Source organism: Adelges cooleyi, unplaced genomic scaffold (assembly GCF_023614345.1).
Source record: "Adelges cooleyi isolate 19-005CV unplaced genomic scaffold, UGA_ACOO_1.1 ACOO_flye_CR_arks_rails_tigmint_CR_PRNA_30, whole genome shotgun sequence".
Classification (NCBI taxonomy): Eukaryota; Metazoa; Arthropoda; class Insecta; order Hemiptera; family Adelgidae; genus Adelges; species Adelges cooleyi.
The window spans coordinates 6,027,409-6,045,416 of record NW_026095971.1 but is presented as its reverse complement, the minus strand read 5'-3'; the positions used below and the strand labels follow the sequence as shown (position 1 = coordinate 6,045,416).

The 18,008-nt window shown below is 29.6% G+C and overlaps 1 protein-coding gene across 2 annotated transcripts in view; it reads left to right on the top strand.

Moving 5' to 3' along the window:
- Positions 1–5,408: 5,408 nt before the first annotated feature.
- Positions 5,409–18,008, top strand: part of LOC126838805 (complexin) — a 146,234-nt gene continuing 133,634 nt past the window's right edge. Inside the window, exon 1 of one of the 2 annotated variants that reach the window (XM_050573519.1) lies at positions 5,409–5,520. The gene's annotated coding sequence lies outside the window, so the exon portion shown is untranslated. Of the gene's footprint in view, positions 5,521–10,017; positions 10,200–18,008 lie in introns of those variants that run through there. The other variant, XM_050573518.1, reaches the window with a different exon arrangement.

Here is an 18,008-nt window from a genome sequence, read left to right as displayed (position 1 = left end):
CGACATCCATATAATCAATTTGTCGCTTCGACTTGACCATTTTTTTTAGATATTTTATATTGGCTATTTTTTATTATTTTCGCTTGTGATAATTAATAAATACTTATTTTCTATTATTGTTCGTGCCTGAGATAAATAAATGTTTCATAAATCTTGTGAATGCATGTGCGGCATCAGTATGGGAAAACGTCAAAACAAAACTGTTCGTTGCGAGGGTTGAACATGTAGTTAAGATATTACACGAACAACTATATATATTCTCTAATGGAACTTTATGATTTATTCGCTTGAAGAGGCAATGCTAGCATAAAATATTTATATTTAATGTGTGCGTGTAATATGCGAATGAAATAAACGACAACTGAAAATTTGTTACAAACATCGCCAATTCCCCGGTGGAAAATGTTTTGGTACATTGTGAAAATACTTTACTATGAAATCCAAAGTTTTCGTTTGAACGCGTGAAAATGCAAAAACTGGGAGTATAGTAACTTAAATTAGACAATCTTATTCGAAATGCATCACGTTTTATTAATGGGCTGTAATTTATGAGTGCGCCGGATTTTAGATAGCCCAATTCGAACAATCTCTTTCTCGTTTCACACGCATAATATTATATAAATGGTTCGCAAGCACTTTTTTATAACGTTTATTTTTTATCGTCAGTTTAAGTACCAACATCAGTATTTTATGTTTTTTTTGTATTGTTAATAAGAATACGGCTGACGACCGACTTACTGCAATAAATGTATACTAATAATATAAATAGCAATTTTGGATACTGTTTGAGTTTCCGGAAGCGTTAATAATTGAAACGGAATTAAAATTAAAATGATTAATTGCTTTTTAAAATGGTTGTGTTAAAAAAATAAAATGTGTACACACATATACACAATATATATATCAGATAGTTTTCTGTCAAAAAATGTTGTTGATTGCTTTTTATTTCATTTCTTATGAAGTATAAATATCAAACAAAAGAATGGCGGAAAATATTCAAATTTAAAAAAATGTCTTTTATTTAAGGTCTATGTATGTTATATATTAATGTTAAGATAATATTTCTTGTACATTTAAATTACACAGTTTTGGGATTATCAACAAAATATACATCAATTTTTACTTTGGTTGATATGATATATTGATATGGTAAACAAATATATATTATTATATAATATCTTTGTTGTTGTCTCTTAACGTCAACAAAATCTCCCGGTAGTTCAGTATCAGGTGATATGGTTGTATATAGAATGATTATGAATATGTTATTAGGTTATGACAATATAATGTAAAAAATAAATTTAGTATAGTATTGTAATACGGGTAACCTATAAAATATCTGTGCGGCGGCATTATAACCATTGCACGTGATGGCATACGTTTTTGCCTATTTTAACCCCTTATTTCCAACCAATCTTACCGGCTTCTAATACAATGTGTATACGCAGTAATACATGGTTATCAGGAATCTACAATTTGTTATTGAACAGCTGAGTGGAAATAGGATAACATTTCAAAAGTACACTGATGTACTCATTTTGTAGCTGAAAGGTAGGCTCATATTATGAGCGTATGAAGGATAATATTCTATTGAAACTTAATTTATATCTTATAGCAAGAATTATATAATTTCTATATCAATTATACAGAAAATAAACAATTATCTTTAATTATTCGAAAGTTGGATGTTGAGAAATATTATCCCTTTCCGCTCTGCTGTTTATTTATAGTGTCTTATATTTTATTTTACATTTTTTTGATTGTGACAAGAAAGATATACAAATAAGATAGTTAATAAGTGTAATTTGTTTTGAAACTTAGCTGTAAATGTAAATTACATTTTTTTCGAATTTTGTATAAATTATTCAAAATTATCACTAACAAATTAGTGTTCATTTATATTTTAACCAAAAGAAATATACTCAATACTCTGTATACTCTCAATGTCTTATCACCAAGGAACCTAAACTAACATGCAACTCATATAGAGAAAACCTTCAATCAAACGCATCATGATCGGCTACTCAAATTTTACGCTTGTATATCACTTAAAAATCTAACTTCATTATATCAGGCTCTCAACAACTGAGCAATCTGTTAATTTTTCTTAATACAAAAATTGTAATAACTCCAAATATTATAAATACTTATCTCTAATATACAATTTGTAATTAGTATTATGCAAAAGTAGTCTAATAACCTTTATTGTTAAGTCTTCATTATTAATTAGAAAAAAAAATTAGCATTCTACAACTGTAATTACTATTTTTATTTGCATATTATCATATTTCTTGTTCTAACTTTGTATTAAAAGACGTAACAAATTAACATTCATGTTATTAAAATATATTCGTTTTTTAAATAAATAATTACCATATTTTTTTTATATACAAGGAAGTAATAAACGTCTTAAATTTAATACAAAATACTAATTTTACACTACGAGGATATTTTTATTCATGCTCATTACTAATATAATATTTTTACTATTAAAACTAGTAGTGTGATTTAAAGTATTTATAGATCTTAGTTTATAACTTTTAATTTAAAATTTCTTTTTTGGTTTTATGCTTAATCTAGTTAAGGTGGAAGAGTATTGTAGGTGCCGTTGGACCTTGAAGGTTCGATAAGCTATGTACGAACTTAATCTAGTTATGTTAGCAATTTACTTGTTTGGAATTCTTGTGTTTTGTAGATATCAAAAATGTCCAAAAAAATGATATCCAGTAAAGTAAATTTGTTTCTATAATTTAAAAGAGGTTAAAATCAAGTAAGATACCGGGTTAAGAGTCATTAATACTATAGATCTAGTGTATTTTTTAATCGTTTTGTAAACAATTTTTGCGAATTAAGTAGAAGATCTTCTTTAAGGCCTTGTCGTTGCAGGAGAGCTGCCATCCTGGAGAATTGAGTATGGTGCGGAGGTTTCCCGTTGCCTTCCGCACCGGTCTGCCATTTCTCTTTCCAGATGGTTGCCCGTCCAGCTTGAGAAACGACCAGCGACCGAGATTCGAACCACGGCTAATGCGTAGAAGTTGAAGATAATAAAAAAAATATATTATCACTATAAAACTGTGATTGTGTTTTGACTAACTGCACTTAAAACAGCATTGTCTTATGTTACATAATAGCATTGAGTATACTCAATGATAATAGCTTCAATGGTTCATATCGTGTTATTAACTGCCAACTCAAATCTTCATAGAATACCATTTCGTATCTACTTTAATGGGTTAAAATTAAATAAATTGACGGTCTCATTAAAATGTTTTATTCTACACGCTTCTGATGGGCCTCCATTGTGTAAAATTGTTATGATATATCATTCACATCATCAGTTATATAAAACTGACTAAATGTATTACACAAATTGTATGAATAATATAAACATTATATTCAGCAAACTGTATACACTTTTTTTTAAGTAAATCATTTTTTTAAAAGTTAATCATCTTTTCTTAAAATTTGGTAAACTTCCTAACGATGGAAGTATTATGTACTACGTATTGTGTCAAGTAATATAATTTGCCAAAATTTAAACCAAGTAGAAATGACTAATATGAGCTAGCATTACTTGTTTGAATACATGTAAATGAATTTCATGACTAAAATTGAACTGTATTATTTTATACGGGACATTTAGTTATAGATCAATTATGTAAAACTTGAATTATTCTAAAGAAGCACTAAAAAGTACTAATAATCCTTGTCCAAGCGCTGTTAGAAGAGATAGGAACCCTCACTCTCTATTCGCATCTCAAATTACTTCTTTTTTATTAATATTCTACATGTATTAACAGACCGTATAAAATTTGGAAAAAACTACTGAATTAAAAAAGTTTTTTCATTATTATTTGTGACATTCTGGTGCCATCTTTGATAAGTAAAAATATCGTTTGTGTTAAAATATCTAAAATATTTCTTTTAGAGAATTATCTGGCCAAAATATTGCTTGATGACGTAATGTAAACGAATGAATCGGCCATGGATAACTTTTTTACTAGAAAATGTGATATTAATTATTTTTCCGAACTGACTACTTTTGTACGTTATAATATGTGATGATTTTGATATCTATTAATTTGCAACTGCTTTCCTTGCCTCAAAAAATGTGTTCTTTATTACTAAAAATACATTTATTATATAATAAAATCAATATAGTGAATATAGTAATTATCATATTTAATTGAAAAAAAAACCAATTATTAACTATTTTAAGGAATATTGATAATTGCACCCTTAGGCCTTAGTGCACTTTTATCTAATGTGTCTTCTGAAAAATCCGATAGTCATGGATACAACATTAAAAAACAATTTTAAGTTAGAACATGTTATCATTTTAACTTTGTTTTCATTTTTACCTCTACATAATAGCAATTTAATTTTTTTTATTTAACGAAATCTAATTAATATTTTTTTCACTAAATAATTTTGTAATTATGAATATTAATATATTTTTTAAAAATAATTAACAATCAACAACAGAGGTATTTCATTGGCAATTTTGTTTATGATTATAACTGATAGTGATGTATGTATGACGTTAAGAGGATTGTAAGTGGGCTGTTTTAAGGAGTTTTATATAAGCATTACTTAAGATAAAAGTGGTTTTAATAAATTTCAATGTCAATTAATTTTCTGATTAATTTGTTAAGCTTAAAGGTTTAATTTTTAATTAATACAATTTTTTCTAAGAGTAAAAGCTATTTTGGTTAATTTTAAACCTTCTTAATTTTAAGAGCCCTGACAAAATTACGCTTACTTATAATTGATATTTAATTTTATACTTAAATTTTGTGATAAGATTTCTTTGACTACTTTACTAAGTTATAAAGGAAACCGATTTCTATTTGAAAAAATCAGTTTCTTGTAATTAAATAATTTAAATTTAAAAAAAATTTCATTATAAAAAAACAATTTTTTTACATAATGTAATCAAAAATCCGTTTCCGACTTAAGTTTGTAAACTAACCAAAGAACTTATATATTTTTACAGAATTGCAATAGAACCATCCTAAATAGCAGACATTTTGTCAGGCCTTGGTCTAAAACGTCATAGAAAACAGACCGCTCTTAAAAGAGAGCTAAATTAACAAATAGTGACGCTGAAGTAAAAGTTTGGATATAGGCATTTTATACTCATATTACTTGAATAACTCAATGTTTTAACATATTTAATATATTTATGCGACGTTCGAGCAAAATCTTTTCTTTGATAAGAGAAGTTGGCCAGTTTCCCGACTGAATTCCGAGTAGACCACCCAGTTATTAAGTTTAAACTTAGCCACCTTTGTCCTAGCATCAAAATACAGTTATGGTGGGGGGGAATAGAAATACATTTCTCATGGATATTGTCAGTAGGTCTTTTAGTGGCGGTGGCGTCTTGCGCTTAACTCGAACGGGCAAAGATGTGTAAATTCGTTTGGTCGAAGATTTAATAGACGAACAATTCGCACGTTACGGGTGGATTACTAAAATCGCACCAAGGAATAGGAAAACCCGTTAGCGGATACCTAAAAGGTAGGTGGTTTCTTTTTCGTTAATTTGGACCTTTGAAGAAATAGGCCCGAATCGTTTTGATAGATTACGTGACCCCGGGAAAACGTTGGCCGGGTGATCTTATTCAGCGCGATTGCCCAAGTCACCGGATATATACCTATACAACTGTTACTACTATACTGTTATGCATTCTGTCGGGGCCGTTGAATTATTCAACGGCATCTCGCGTGCGCCGCTATACGGCCAGTGCCATATACAGTATACACGGTCGCATACATACATATATACAATATTATCATTCGGGCCGGCCCAAGTACCTCGGTCGCGTATGAATTTTCCATTTATTTATTTTTCTCGGCACGTGTATGCGTAGGTAATAGCTTTCCGTATACAATGTTATTGCGATAATGGCGTATTATGCAGCTGCTCTGTAAAAACGATTGCTACCGCGTTTTCCGAACGAGCCCCATCAATTAAACACGGCCGGCAAGCTTTTCATCCCTCTTTCACAGCCACGTGTGTTGGCTGTTATTATTATTATATTGTGTGTCGCTGCTCATTCCGGCGACACGCCTCCGGGGCTCCTGGCTTATCTTGGCCGGCACACGAGGGTCATTCATTTCCGTCGTACTCGACCGTAACTTTACGACAGCTATTCCAAAATGCCGTTCCATAACGGTTAAACGCAAACAGATTTCCTTTTTCTGACCGCCGTCGTCATCGCAGGGATCGTCAGTCATTACCAAATCCGTCGACGTTTAGCCCTGGGCTCGTTCGAAATGAACAATCCGTGGCAGTAGAATAATTGGTTTCGGTAATTTACACAGACCCGACTTTAACATATTCTCGAATCGCACTGTTAATTATTCCCACCGGCATCGATTTCGGACGATGATTTTAGAAAAAAAACTTAGACTTAACGATGTACCGTTGAAGGTACTCATTAATAAGACCGTTTACGAGAAATTAAACGCTTTATTGTACTACCCGTCTGTGTTAACAATTACGTCTAATGAGTGAATCTGCCAAGACGTCCACGCTGGTAAGACAGTGTACATATTTTTATATTTTTTAAGTAAAAAAAAATGAACAGTCGAATTTTTTTATCACTGCCTAATTACTAGAATGAATAATTAAGTTTAAGACAAAAAACGAGGCACCTATTTTTTACTTGTTAGATGAGTTAACTGAGGCCTCGCGTTTTATAAAGGGATTCATTTTTTCAGAATAAAATTATGGCTGTAAATTCTTAATTACACTTAATTTGTATTTTGAATTTCCATTCTTCCTTAAACTATTATAATTGAGTATTGACAGTAATCGGTCGCTGGCCGTTTCTCTAGCTGGGCAGACAACCGTCTGGAGAGAGAAATGGTCACCCGCCACCCGACTGGTGCGGAAGGCAACGGAAACCACTGCACTATAACCACTTCCTTTTAGATGACAAATCTTGTCTCTAGAAGAAAAAGTAAAATATTTTTCTCCGGAACATATACTACGGAACAAATGATTAAGTTCCGGAACAATTTCTGTAACTTTATCCGGACCCTTGGTTTTATCGCACAAGATTTGTTTAAAATAACATTAAGGCGAGTTAATTGAACTATACTTATATATTCATAAATGCAAATTTTATTTTTGCTCACATATACCATTGGTGCTCTTTTGGTTTTTTTCTAAAATTGTAATACCCAATAAAAAAAAAATTACTTTTAAAACAATATTTTTGTTACTGCATTATGATCATTTGCTTTTTTAATATGAATACAGTTTTATTATTTTAGTCTAAAAATCAATACATGCATGGGCACAATTTATAAGCATAATATAATATCTCAATAACGTTTTTTAGATTTTTGCAAATAAGTAGGTTTTATTAAAAAAAATTGTTTTATTTGAATTGTTTCAATAAAGATTTGGTGGCGATCTGATGATTGGTTGATTTTAATGGGTATTTTTTTTTCTCGGTTTCTATTAAACCTAAACGCCTAAAACTTGCACAGTTTAAGCGGTTGGTTGAACTTGATATGTGATAAAAATTTAGGCTCTCTTAATTAAAAATTTTAATTTTCGTGTTTGAACGTGTGATTTTTTCTGTTATTAGTTGAACTTACCTTTTGACCCTGACAACAGATTTTTAAAACTATATTGTGTTGTCGCAATGATTACATAAATAACCTTCAGATTCGATAGAGTAATGTGCCAATAATTCGTCAGCCGGTTTTTATTTATAATTAAATTAAAATGAAGTTTTAATATAAAATCCTTGTTTGTTTTAAAAAGAAAAAGTTGTATTCATTAATCTAAGAATAACTGTTTAAATTGTACTAATGTTCTTTTTGTTTTAATATAAATACTTTTTTTTTCAACATCTATACAAATTTAGTTTTTTATTGTTACTAATTTAGACTGGAAAATCATTTTATAAAAAATAACTTGCGAAATTTCTTCTTTCATTATTAGCTTTGATGCGAAATTGAGAAGGTATTACTAAGATGTATTTTTTAATTTTGTTGTGTCTGAATGATATCTTGTTAGCCGTTCAACCGATTTCTAGCAAATCTATAGATCAGAAATCATACCTGAAGGGTACCCTCCATTAATAGAGTACCCTCTATTAAATCAAATATATAAAAAATTCATTTCTCTCTCTTCAAAATCAAAAATAACACCCAAAAAATGTATATAATTGTCAACTTATGGTTAATTACACAGCGCGCCATACATTTAAAAAAATAGTCAAATGAGTTCTTAACTTGTATGAAAAATTGTGTTGAACAAAGTACTATCGGTAAACTTTGACAAACCAATAAACTATCATAAACATTTTCCCTTAGGAGTGAAAACTTTTTCATTATTTCATTTTTTCGAACGTAGGTTTGCAACTTAAGGTCTGAAAATTAGATTGAAGGTAAATATAGAGTGAGGCTATAACAAATATGATTTCTTAAAAATCTGTGGACAATTTTTTTTTATTAAGAAAAAAGGAAAAATTTAAAAGTAGTAAATTGTTAGTTTGCTTGAGTAAGTTAACTCACAGTCAACAAGTATTTGAAAAATATTTTTATTGTATTGTTAATTATATTATATGGTTATAAACGGCAACAATATTTTTTAATAGACAGATGATCAACCTTAATCGTATCCACCCTATTACTCAAAATATAATTTTAAGCACATTACAATACTTTTATCAATTTTTGTATTTCTACCATCTATAGATTTGCATTAAAGCATTTTGTTATAATACGCCTGGAACCCCTGTGAATCCCTGCTATGCACTGACCCCACTGGGCTGGCTTTTTGTTGTATGTAAGAATCATTATTTTAAGAAAAAGTTCTTAAAGATTATAATACAATTTACGTTATTAGTTCACAGTTAGTTAGTTATCAGTTTACAAACTTGTGCCTAACTGTATTATCTCTTATGCATCTACTTAGGGAGTGTTGTAGTTTAAAACTTTTAAGTAGGTATAGGATTATAAAATACAATTTAGTAACATATTTATTTGTATTACACTACATTAGTAGTGAACGTTAAGTAGTAGTGTCGTATATATTGAAAATAATATTTAACGTTTAGTAATATATATGTAGTTTTTTTTTCGAGAATAGGCGTTTGAAAATTTTACAAACTTTAAAAGTTTCCCAGATGGAATAAATTGTTTTTTTCTCGTCATAAGTTACTATTTCTTTTATAAAAACTTTTATTGATTTTCGTAAATAATAAAATATTTAGTATTTTTTATTGGCTAATAAAAGTACAAAACTTAATATCAATGACGGCACCTTTTGCATGGTCTGTATAAACTTAAGGTAATTTGCGTGTTTTGTAATATTATTGAAGTATGTGATAATGAAGTTACGCCATTAACTATGGAAGCATGTGAAACTGGGCTCTTTATTTTTGAACGACTCATGTTAGATACAATGTGTTTTGTATGAACTGGATCGATATATCATGTAGCTTAACAAGCCTTGAAGGACCATCATGACTTTTTGACGAATTTGCTATAATATACTACTACTTATTATAGAGGGTTGAAAACAAAATTATCAAAATTATTGAACTTAAAAGGTTGAATAACTTACTTTTGCTTGATTCGCATACAATTATTGTTCTTTGACATTTTATTAAGATGTCTTATTTGTTTATTTTAAAGTCGCGCGAGTGATGGTCGAAAACAACGATATGAATTCGAACGTGAATTTTAATTAAGTGGTCAATAAGTAGAACTTCGCTTGGGCGCTCTAGAATCTAGAGATTCAATTAAGGATTGAGATGACAGTAACAATAGTTGTATATTTTTAATATTGTCCGTCGACTGTTTGACCTTCGCACGGTGTGTATGTACGAGTAGCATAAGTAGTAGTAGTAGAAGAAGAAATACATCATATGTATATTATGTCTAATGTGTGTATACACGACGACGACGCTGGTAACACTACATTTTTGGTGGGAGCTCTGGCGATGATGATGTATGTTGAGCAACACATCCAGTCGAGTTACTAAATAGTTTGCAGAGCTATCGTCGGCGTTATTATTTATTTATTTTGTGTTCGGTATTGTTAAAATAAAATAGTGAAAAAGTGACGGTTTTGTTATTATAAATATCATATGTTTTTGGGTATTTTTATATCCGCCGTGTAGCAGTTGGAACACGGGCACTCATGGCGTTTAAATAAATAAAAAACAAAAAGTAAGCATAGCGTACTTAAAACATAAACTATAACTGTAGTATACCTATAATAACACTACTAAATCGATAGTCGCGCAGTCGACGCGGGCCGTTTTGAGAAAACTTTTGAATTTTACTATTAGAAAAGGAAATAAAAAAAAAATCCAAAAATCAACGAAACGAGACTTGGCTGCGATTGTAATGTGTTTCACGGTTGACTAAGTTGCGTGTTCTCCATGTAAGTTTGTCGTCGACCTAACTTCGGTAGTTATATGCATTAGGTATACCGCGATACCTACCAACGATTTGCGACCAACCAAGGCCCAAGTCACGCATTGCCGTTTACCCGCCTAAGTTCTGCCAAAAAAATTATAGTTTACATGTACTCTCGTGTACACAATATATAAATATATATGTGCGTCATATAATACTAATGTTCTAAATACGATAATATTCATTGGCGAGCAACGGCATTCGTTAGTAGTATAAATCACGATTATGTTGGTAATTTTACACATTCCATTGTATAAATTCTCGCGCTATACTATAAAGAACAGACGCTAAAACAGTAATATTAAAAACACGTATTTTCCTCGTCCTCGCCTACTCTTGGTCAAGGCAACCGCACTGACACTGGTATTTATATAGGACGGGAAGAGACATTACGGCTGCTGTGCTATTGTTACGCTTGTTTTTTAATATATTTATTTTAAATCAAATTAGTCCGTAGCTGTCTCATTTTTTTATTATTACGGAAACCAGACGTTTAAATGATATGTGCATACATTGTAATATAATATCTATTCGTGAGTGTATGTTGTTTTTCAAATAACGAGCAAAACATAATATATCCCTTTTAAAATATTTAATCGTTTGTGACATGTCTATTTGGCCGTGCACGATATATTATTATAATAATATGCATATAATTTAACATAAAAAATGTTAAATATTTTTAAAAAATATTTGTAAAAAATACAAAGCGTTTTTTCACTATCGTTCGATAAATCGTCATTATGTATTTTCATATTTAGTATATTTCATTCAATAAACAATTTCGATAGCTTGTTGCTGTTGAAAATAATTGTCGGGGTTTTAATAACAAATAAACATGAATGGCAAAAAAAAAATTCATTATTATTTGTTTAATATAACTATAATAAATGAGTTTTTATATTTATAAACGAAAAAAATATTTTTAATTGGACAGTTGATGGTGTTATACACTCGTGTAAATAGTAAGATCCTATTTTGTATGGATTGTATGACAACTGCTTATGGTTATTGACGTATTATGTTTGTAAAAATTAGAGTGTACAAAGTAAAATAGTGGAATTGCGTGGAATAAAATATTGAAAAGGGCTAACATAGTGACAAATGAATTATAGCTTTTTCTATTACCACCAAGTCGATGGCTTATAGCAAACTAGTTTTCACTTTTCAAACAGTGATCACACTGTTACCAAGTAGCAAACTTGAATTCATAAAAACTTGATTTAACAATAGTAAATACAATTCTAATTACATGTACTGTGTACACAATAACTGGTACAATCTAGTAATCGTGGAAGTAATGAAATTTTAACTGTAGTGTAGATTTTTGCTATAAATAAAATTAAAATGTTTTAATTAAATTATTTTATTATTTCTATAAATATTATAAATGTATTCCTTATTATACAAGCAATTTAAAATTGAACCAAAAGTTAGTTTTAATATATTTTATGAGAGGAGATCGAACTTTGACATATCAGCAAAATGTATTTTTTTAAATTAACTTCCATATTAGCAACCATAGTTTGATAGTGAAAACACTCAGGCATACCACACTTTTCCACTTTGTAAGATACCGATTTTAAAACTTATCAGTGTAATTTCACTAATTATGACCAAAAGTTACGTCACAACTTCTGCCATCTTACAACAGGTTTATTTTAGCGAAGGTGTTGTTTTAAAATTCTGTTTTATGTCTGGACCCACGATGTTTTTTAAATCACTAAACTGAATTCTTTAGTAGCAAGTCTATACATCAGAAATCGTACCAGAAAAATACTGTCACCTGTCAACTTTTTAAAAAAATACTCAAATGAGTTCTAAATTTGTATGGAATATTTTAGGATGTACGTTGACAAACCAAAAAGTGATTAAAACCCATTTTACATAATGAGTTTAAGAGAAGTTTTAAATAGGACTATTGCCAGAATATATTTTAGGGTAGCAAAGGCGAAATAAAGTTTGTTAATAAAAATAATCAAAACTTATTTGGAGGCATTTCGATTTTCAGTAACAATTTATTTATCTTTGACCTTAATCAGTTGCAATGTGGACTAATTCCTTTTTTATAAATGCCGTCCAATTATTCGGTCTGGATTAAAATTAATTAAAACCGAAAATTTAGAAAAATCTGACTTATTTCGTTTTTACTAAACACTAATGATTAATAAATCTAAAATGTTTTAAAAATATACTTCTATTTAATCGTATTTTATTCATTTATATTATGTTGTAAAATAAAAATGCATTTTGTTGTTGTTGTGAAACTTGATAAAAACTATGAAAGATAGTAGGTACCTATTATAATAGTTATATTATATGCTATCATGGGCAAATGTCACCTTAAAAATTTAATAGGCAATAGCCCTGATAGTGTATCAGCTATATACTTACTCAAGAATTATTCATAGTTTTTATTTTTGCTCACAATTTTCATGTTATGTTCGTTTTTGCTAGTAATTTTATGCGCATTAGTTAACCGTGCGACGGTCTGAATGTTATTAATACACGTAAGAAAAACCTTTTTGGCCGAAAGAGTAATCCTTAGTTTATAAATTATACATCAGTGCTATGATAATAAAACTATTTTATTGCCTGATTATTTTCTAAAGCTATATAAATTAAATACAGTTTGATTTGGTCACAACTTATAATAAAATGTATAGTAAATTTAAAAAAATAGAAAATTAGATAAAATTAAAGACTCGTTAGTAAAAATTGTGTTGTTTGGTAACTTAGAATCAATTGTTGACAAACGACTTGATTTAAGTTTAAAACAGAGCGCAGACATAAGATAGTCGAGTAGTCGGGAAAGATAACTTGTTTTGAAGAAAACGTATTTTAACTAGAACGATACATTTTCCATCCCCCTTCCCTTATATATCACATACACGGTTTATTGGTGGGTCTTTACGTTGCATACCAATTTTTTTTAGATAACAGTTGAGTTCAATGATAAACAATATTTTAATGTTTAACGCAGCGCGCTCTTTATTATTCTTTGAATTACTTATTATTCTATACTGACATATTATACAGTTTCCCGTGAGAGTTTACTAATTTTGAATAGTGAGCTTATGGAGTTGCTATTTTACATCCACTTTAATTGCCGAATCCTCGTGGAATACCCTTTAGAAGCATTGTATTTCATTGAAAATGAAAGGTTTTAAGAAGTATAAAACTTATATACCCCACGTCCGTCTACATAATATGGACTATTAGTTTAAAGTTTTGTTATAAATTAATAATATATTTTTCAAATGGCATACGGGACAAAAAAAATATTAGATGCCCTATAGTTATGAATAATAAGAAAATATAGAAAAAGTACGTTACGCGTAATTCCCATTATGCAAATTTCTTCATTTAATTCTATTTATAAAAAAAACAATTAACATTAATTTTGTGTATATTGTGTAACGAACCTTTTCGACTAGCTTGGCTAGGCAAAGTGCCCATCGTCAAGACTATGGACGTGGATCCCATGAAGGAAAACGGTTGGCTAGGCCGTTGTAATAGCCTTAAAGTGCCTTTAGTTAATTTATTATATCGCCCTAAGGGCTAAAACGGACGGTCACACTAATAAGGTAGTCGACTCTCAAGTGCAAGCTACAAGGTGTTTATTAAAATGTAAGATCACTAAATAAAATAGAATTATAAAACATGCATGCGATAAATATACAAATATATACCTAACCTAATCTGAGTCCAGACGGTGAAGGTTGGTAGAGCGGAGTTAAGTTGTGATCAGTACACACAGAGATGAACGACATAGACGGGTAGGCGGTAGTTGCAAGATGTGTTGGCACGGGCGGTCCGCGATGGTAAAGTCAACTGGTTAATTAGGTGCTACGCGGCGTGCATTGTCCTGTGTGTGCGACCGTTCCACTACGTATAGTCAGGGGTGCTGTGTAACGGTCAGGTGAAATATGATCGTTACAATTTTCACTTCACTAAGAGTAAATGTGTGTGTGTAAAATTATTATATCGAGAGTAAGTAAAGCAGAGTTGGGATAAGATTTTCTGAAAAAAAAGTATATTCTATTTAGATATATTTAATTTTAATCGCTTTTGACAGGGTAAATATTTTAAGTTTGTTTTACAATAAACGAAACTACTAATAAATTTCCCGTTTCACCATTTATAGTAGTTCTATAATATGTAATTACAAAAGCAATTAATAAAAAAAAAATGTTTATGTATATTATACAAGATAAATAATACTTGCTAATAATACACATCTCATAATTGTTGCCCCAAAGTCTTCAATTGAAATAATTATGTTTTTCATTATTTTATTCTTATTTGATTTTGTTCAAAAGGATACGATAGTAGTCTAACAACGATTATTACGTTTTAATGGCACATAGTAATATATTGTCTTAAATACAAAAAATATCAATTTACCAAGTACGAGTTAAATTTATATTAATATTGTTGAGAGGTTTTGTAAAAAAATACATTTCTGGTTAATATTTTAAACTTCCTAAGATCAAAGCTGACCGGGTTTATTTTTATTTTAACTCTATAGTTAGAATTTATTTTTTTAATATAGATAAAAATAATACTTTCTCAGCATACTATAAGCATCGAAGCTAAAACTACTCGATTGAAATCACGATTGAGTGACAGTTCTTTTTTGTCAAAATAAAATATCTTTTTAATTTGTTGCAAAAGAACTCGCATGGAAATGTATTTAATTTTAAATACTCAAACGTTTTATTAAGCATCCAAAACAGTCAACTCATTATATTTATCTAATGAACGTTGAATAATATTTACGGAGTTCTTGCTTCATAACTCATTTACAAACTGTGGCTAATAATATAAGACATTTGGCTAAGTTTAAAGCGGGACACTATTTATAATAAATACAACATCAAGGCGTATAAACCGATTAAAGAAGTGTGTTTTAAAAATATGCTTTCATAAATTATACTATTATTTGAAGTATTAGCCATTTCCTGTTGACGGACATGATGGTCAGCATACCACCGTGAAAATGGCGATTCAAAATAGATTAAATCTACTATACCGGACATCATTTTTTTAATCCAAAGTACTGACTACAGATCAACAAAAAATTTGCGTCGCTCGCCAATAGTTTAGAAGTTATACCTAAACGTTTAAAAATCGCGCAAATACTGATAACTACCCATACTTTAAGACGTTTTTTGTGCATCAATACTATTAGATATTATTAATAATACTTAATAACTTCACTTGTTTAACATTAATTAATACATTTGGTATTGATAATATAATATTATACCGTTAAAACATTTGGAGTGCATGTGCCAATACAAAACTGTACAGTGAACACAAATAGTAAAAAAAAAACAAAGAGGTCAAACTAATATGGCAAAGTCCTATAGAAATAACGTCGTAGAAAATATCCTACCAACAACTTTTAAGTAATAACTGCTTAAACTTTTACATATAAATTAAAACTTTTTCGCCTGAAAATTATAATATTAAATTACAAAAGCAATTTTAATAACGGACTAGTACATACACGTTTAATAAACGCCATTTTAGTTTTAATTTTGTTGTTTTACAACGAATTGTTTAATAACGTTTCTTTAATTAAGCTTAGTGAACTTATACTTTTGACTTGAGCCAAATTAATTATCAAGTAAACAAACAACGAAAACAATCAATAATTGCACTAACAGCTGTAATTTATTTTAGTATCATTGCAAAAAAACTAACATCTATTTATTCTCAGCTTCGCTTCGAAGTTAAAATATTTATTCGGGTTTTAGCACCAGTACAAATTTAGCATGGTACGTAAACTTTTTATAATTTAATATTCTGTTGGTTTTACAAACAAATGTTGGAAATTCGAGATAAGTGTTGAGTCATGGAGTTTTTTTTATTAAAGTAAACTATTGGGAATCGGTTTGGGTGAATGGTATCGGTCAAAAAGAAATGCCAATACGGGTTTTTAAGTAATTGGTGAAATAGACATTTAATGGGGTTTGCGCGTAATCTGTCTATTTTAATAAACGCCAACTGCATGAGAATCAAATTGTGCTTTTCTCTTTTCTACCTTTAATTTGTACTAATAAATAAAGACGCGCGATAAAAAAATTGGCGACTCATGATATCATCCGGTTGATGGACCTGTCTTTAGACTATGTGGTAAATGTTGAGTAGTCCAGTGACGGCTTAATTGCATTTTGACATCTCCACAACAAACGGCAGACACTTTAATGTATTCTTTTCCCTAGAGTTGTCTGTGTTTCGTGAATCATGATAATATAATTTATAGGACAATGCAATTTGAAAAGAGACGTTTCGACGTACCGTTAATATTGATAATTATGATTATCATATTACATCGAGTTTAATGTTATATTATAATTTATACTATAAATACACTGACTCAAAATATTGTTAAGCCATAAGTACCATAAATTTACCTTTAACAATAATCCTACTTAATTATCGATATTGATTATCGCATTCTCAGTTAATAGTTAAAAAATATCAGCTCGGTCATAATAGGCCAACCTAAGTTGTATTATATTCAACAAAATATTATAGTCCTTCGATGACCCCGAGGCTAGAAAACCGTTTTACGACGGTGATCAACTGTTTAACTATATTTGCTCGTAAACGAGATTAATGGCCCTTGGTAATAGTTTCGGACCATATCGATTCCATAAGATATTGTACAAAGGGAGAAGACGTATGCTCAACATTATTTGGCTAGATACTATGTGTCGTCTTGCGTACATACTACATGGTACTTACTTATAAATAACTCTTAGACGACGAGAAGTGCAAGCGTTTTTCTTCAAACTCCAAATAAGCTATTATAGAAGATATTTAAGGGGAACGGAATATAGGGGGAGCGCTATTTAATAAGGTGCAAAGGATAGGCAATATTTCACAAATTTTGATCTAATAGCCATTTTTCTTATGTCTACTAATTTCAAGGCGAAAACATTTTTTTTTTATGCGAAGCTTACTATTTTTTCTATGGGGGTTAAAAGGGCGAATTTTGATTTAGCGATTAAAAAAGTAGTTAGATGTATTAGAAAAACTATAAAAAAGTGAAAATAAAAATGCTTATGGATATTTTTTGAAAACAAAAGTAAAAAATCGGACTTTTAGCCCCCCATAAAGAAGATGTTTAGTAAAAAAAAAAAAATATTGAAATCGGTTCGGTAGACACTTCAGAAAGTGACTCCGCGTTTCAGTCTTTATTTGTAATATAAAAATAATTAATCATAAAAAAAATAAAAATTGTTCGGTTTTTTAAATAATCAAGCTAAAACCAGTGGATTCATTTACATTGTTTTGTGTAAAAAACAAACTAATGGTCACCCCAAAAGTAGTATAATGTGGTAAATAGTTACTTAACGAAAATTTACGTTTTATTTTCTAACTTTTAACATAAATCATAGTCAACCATCGTTTATCCACTTTTATAATGAGCAGAAATATTTCAATATTATCTCATCACAATCAACCAAATATATTTACTAAGGGCGCCGGCTAAAACATAAATTATATTATTAAATTAAATAATTGATTTTTAATGAAAAT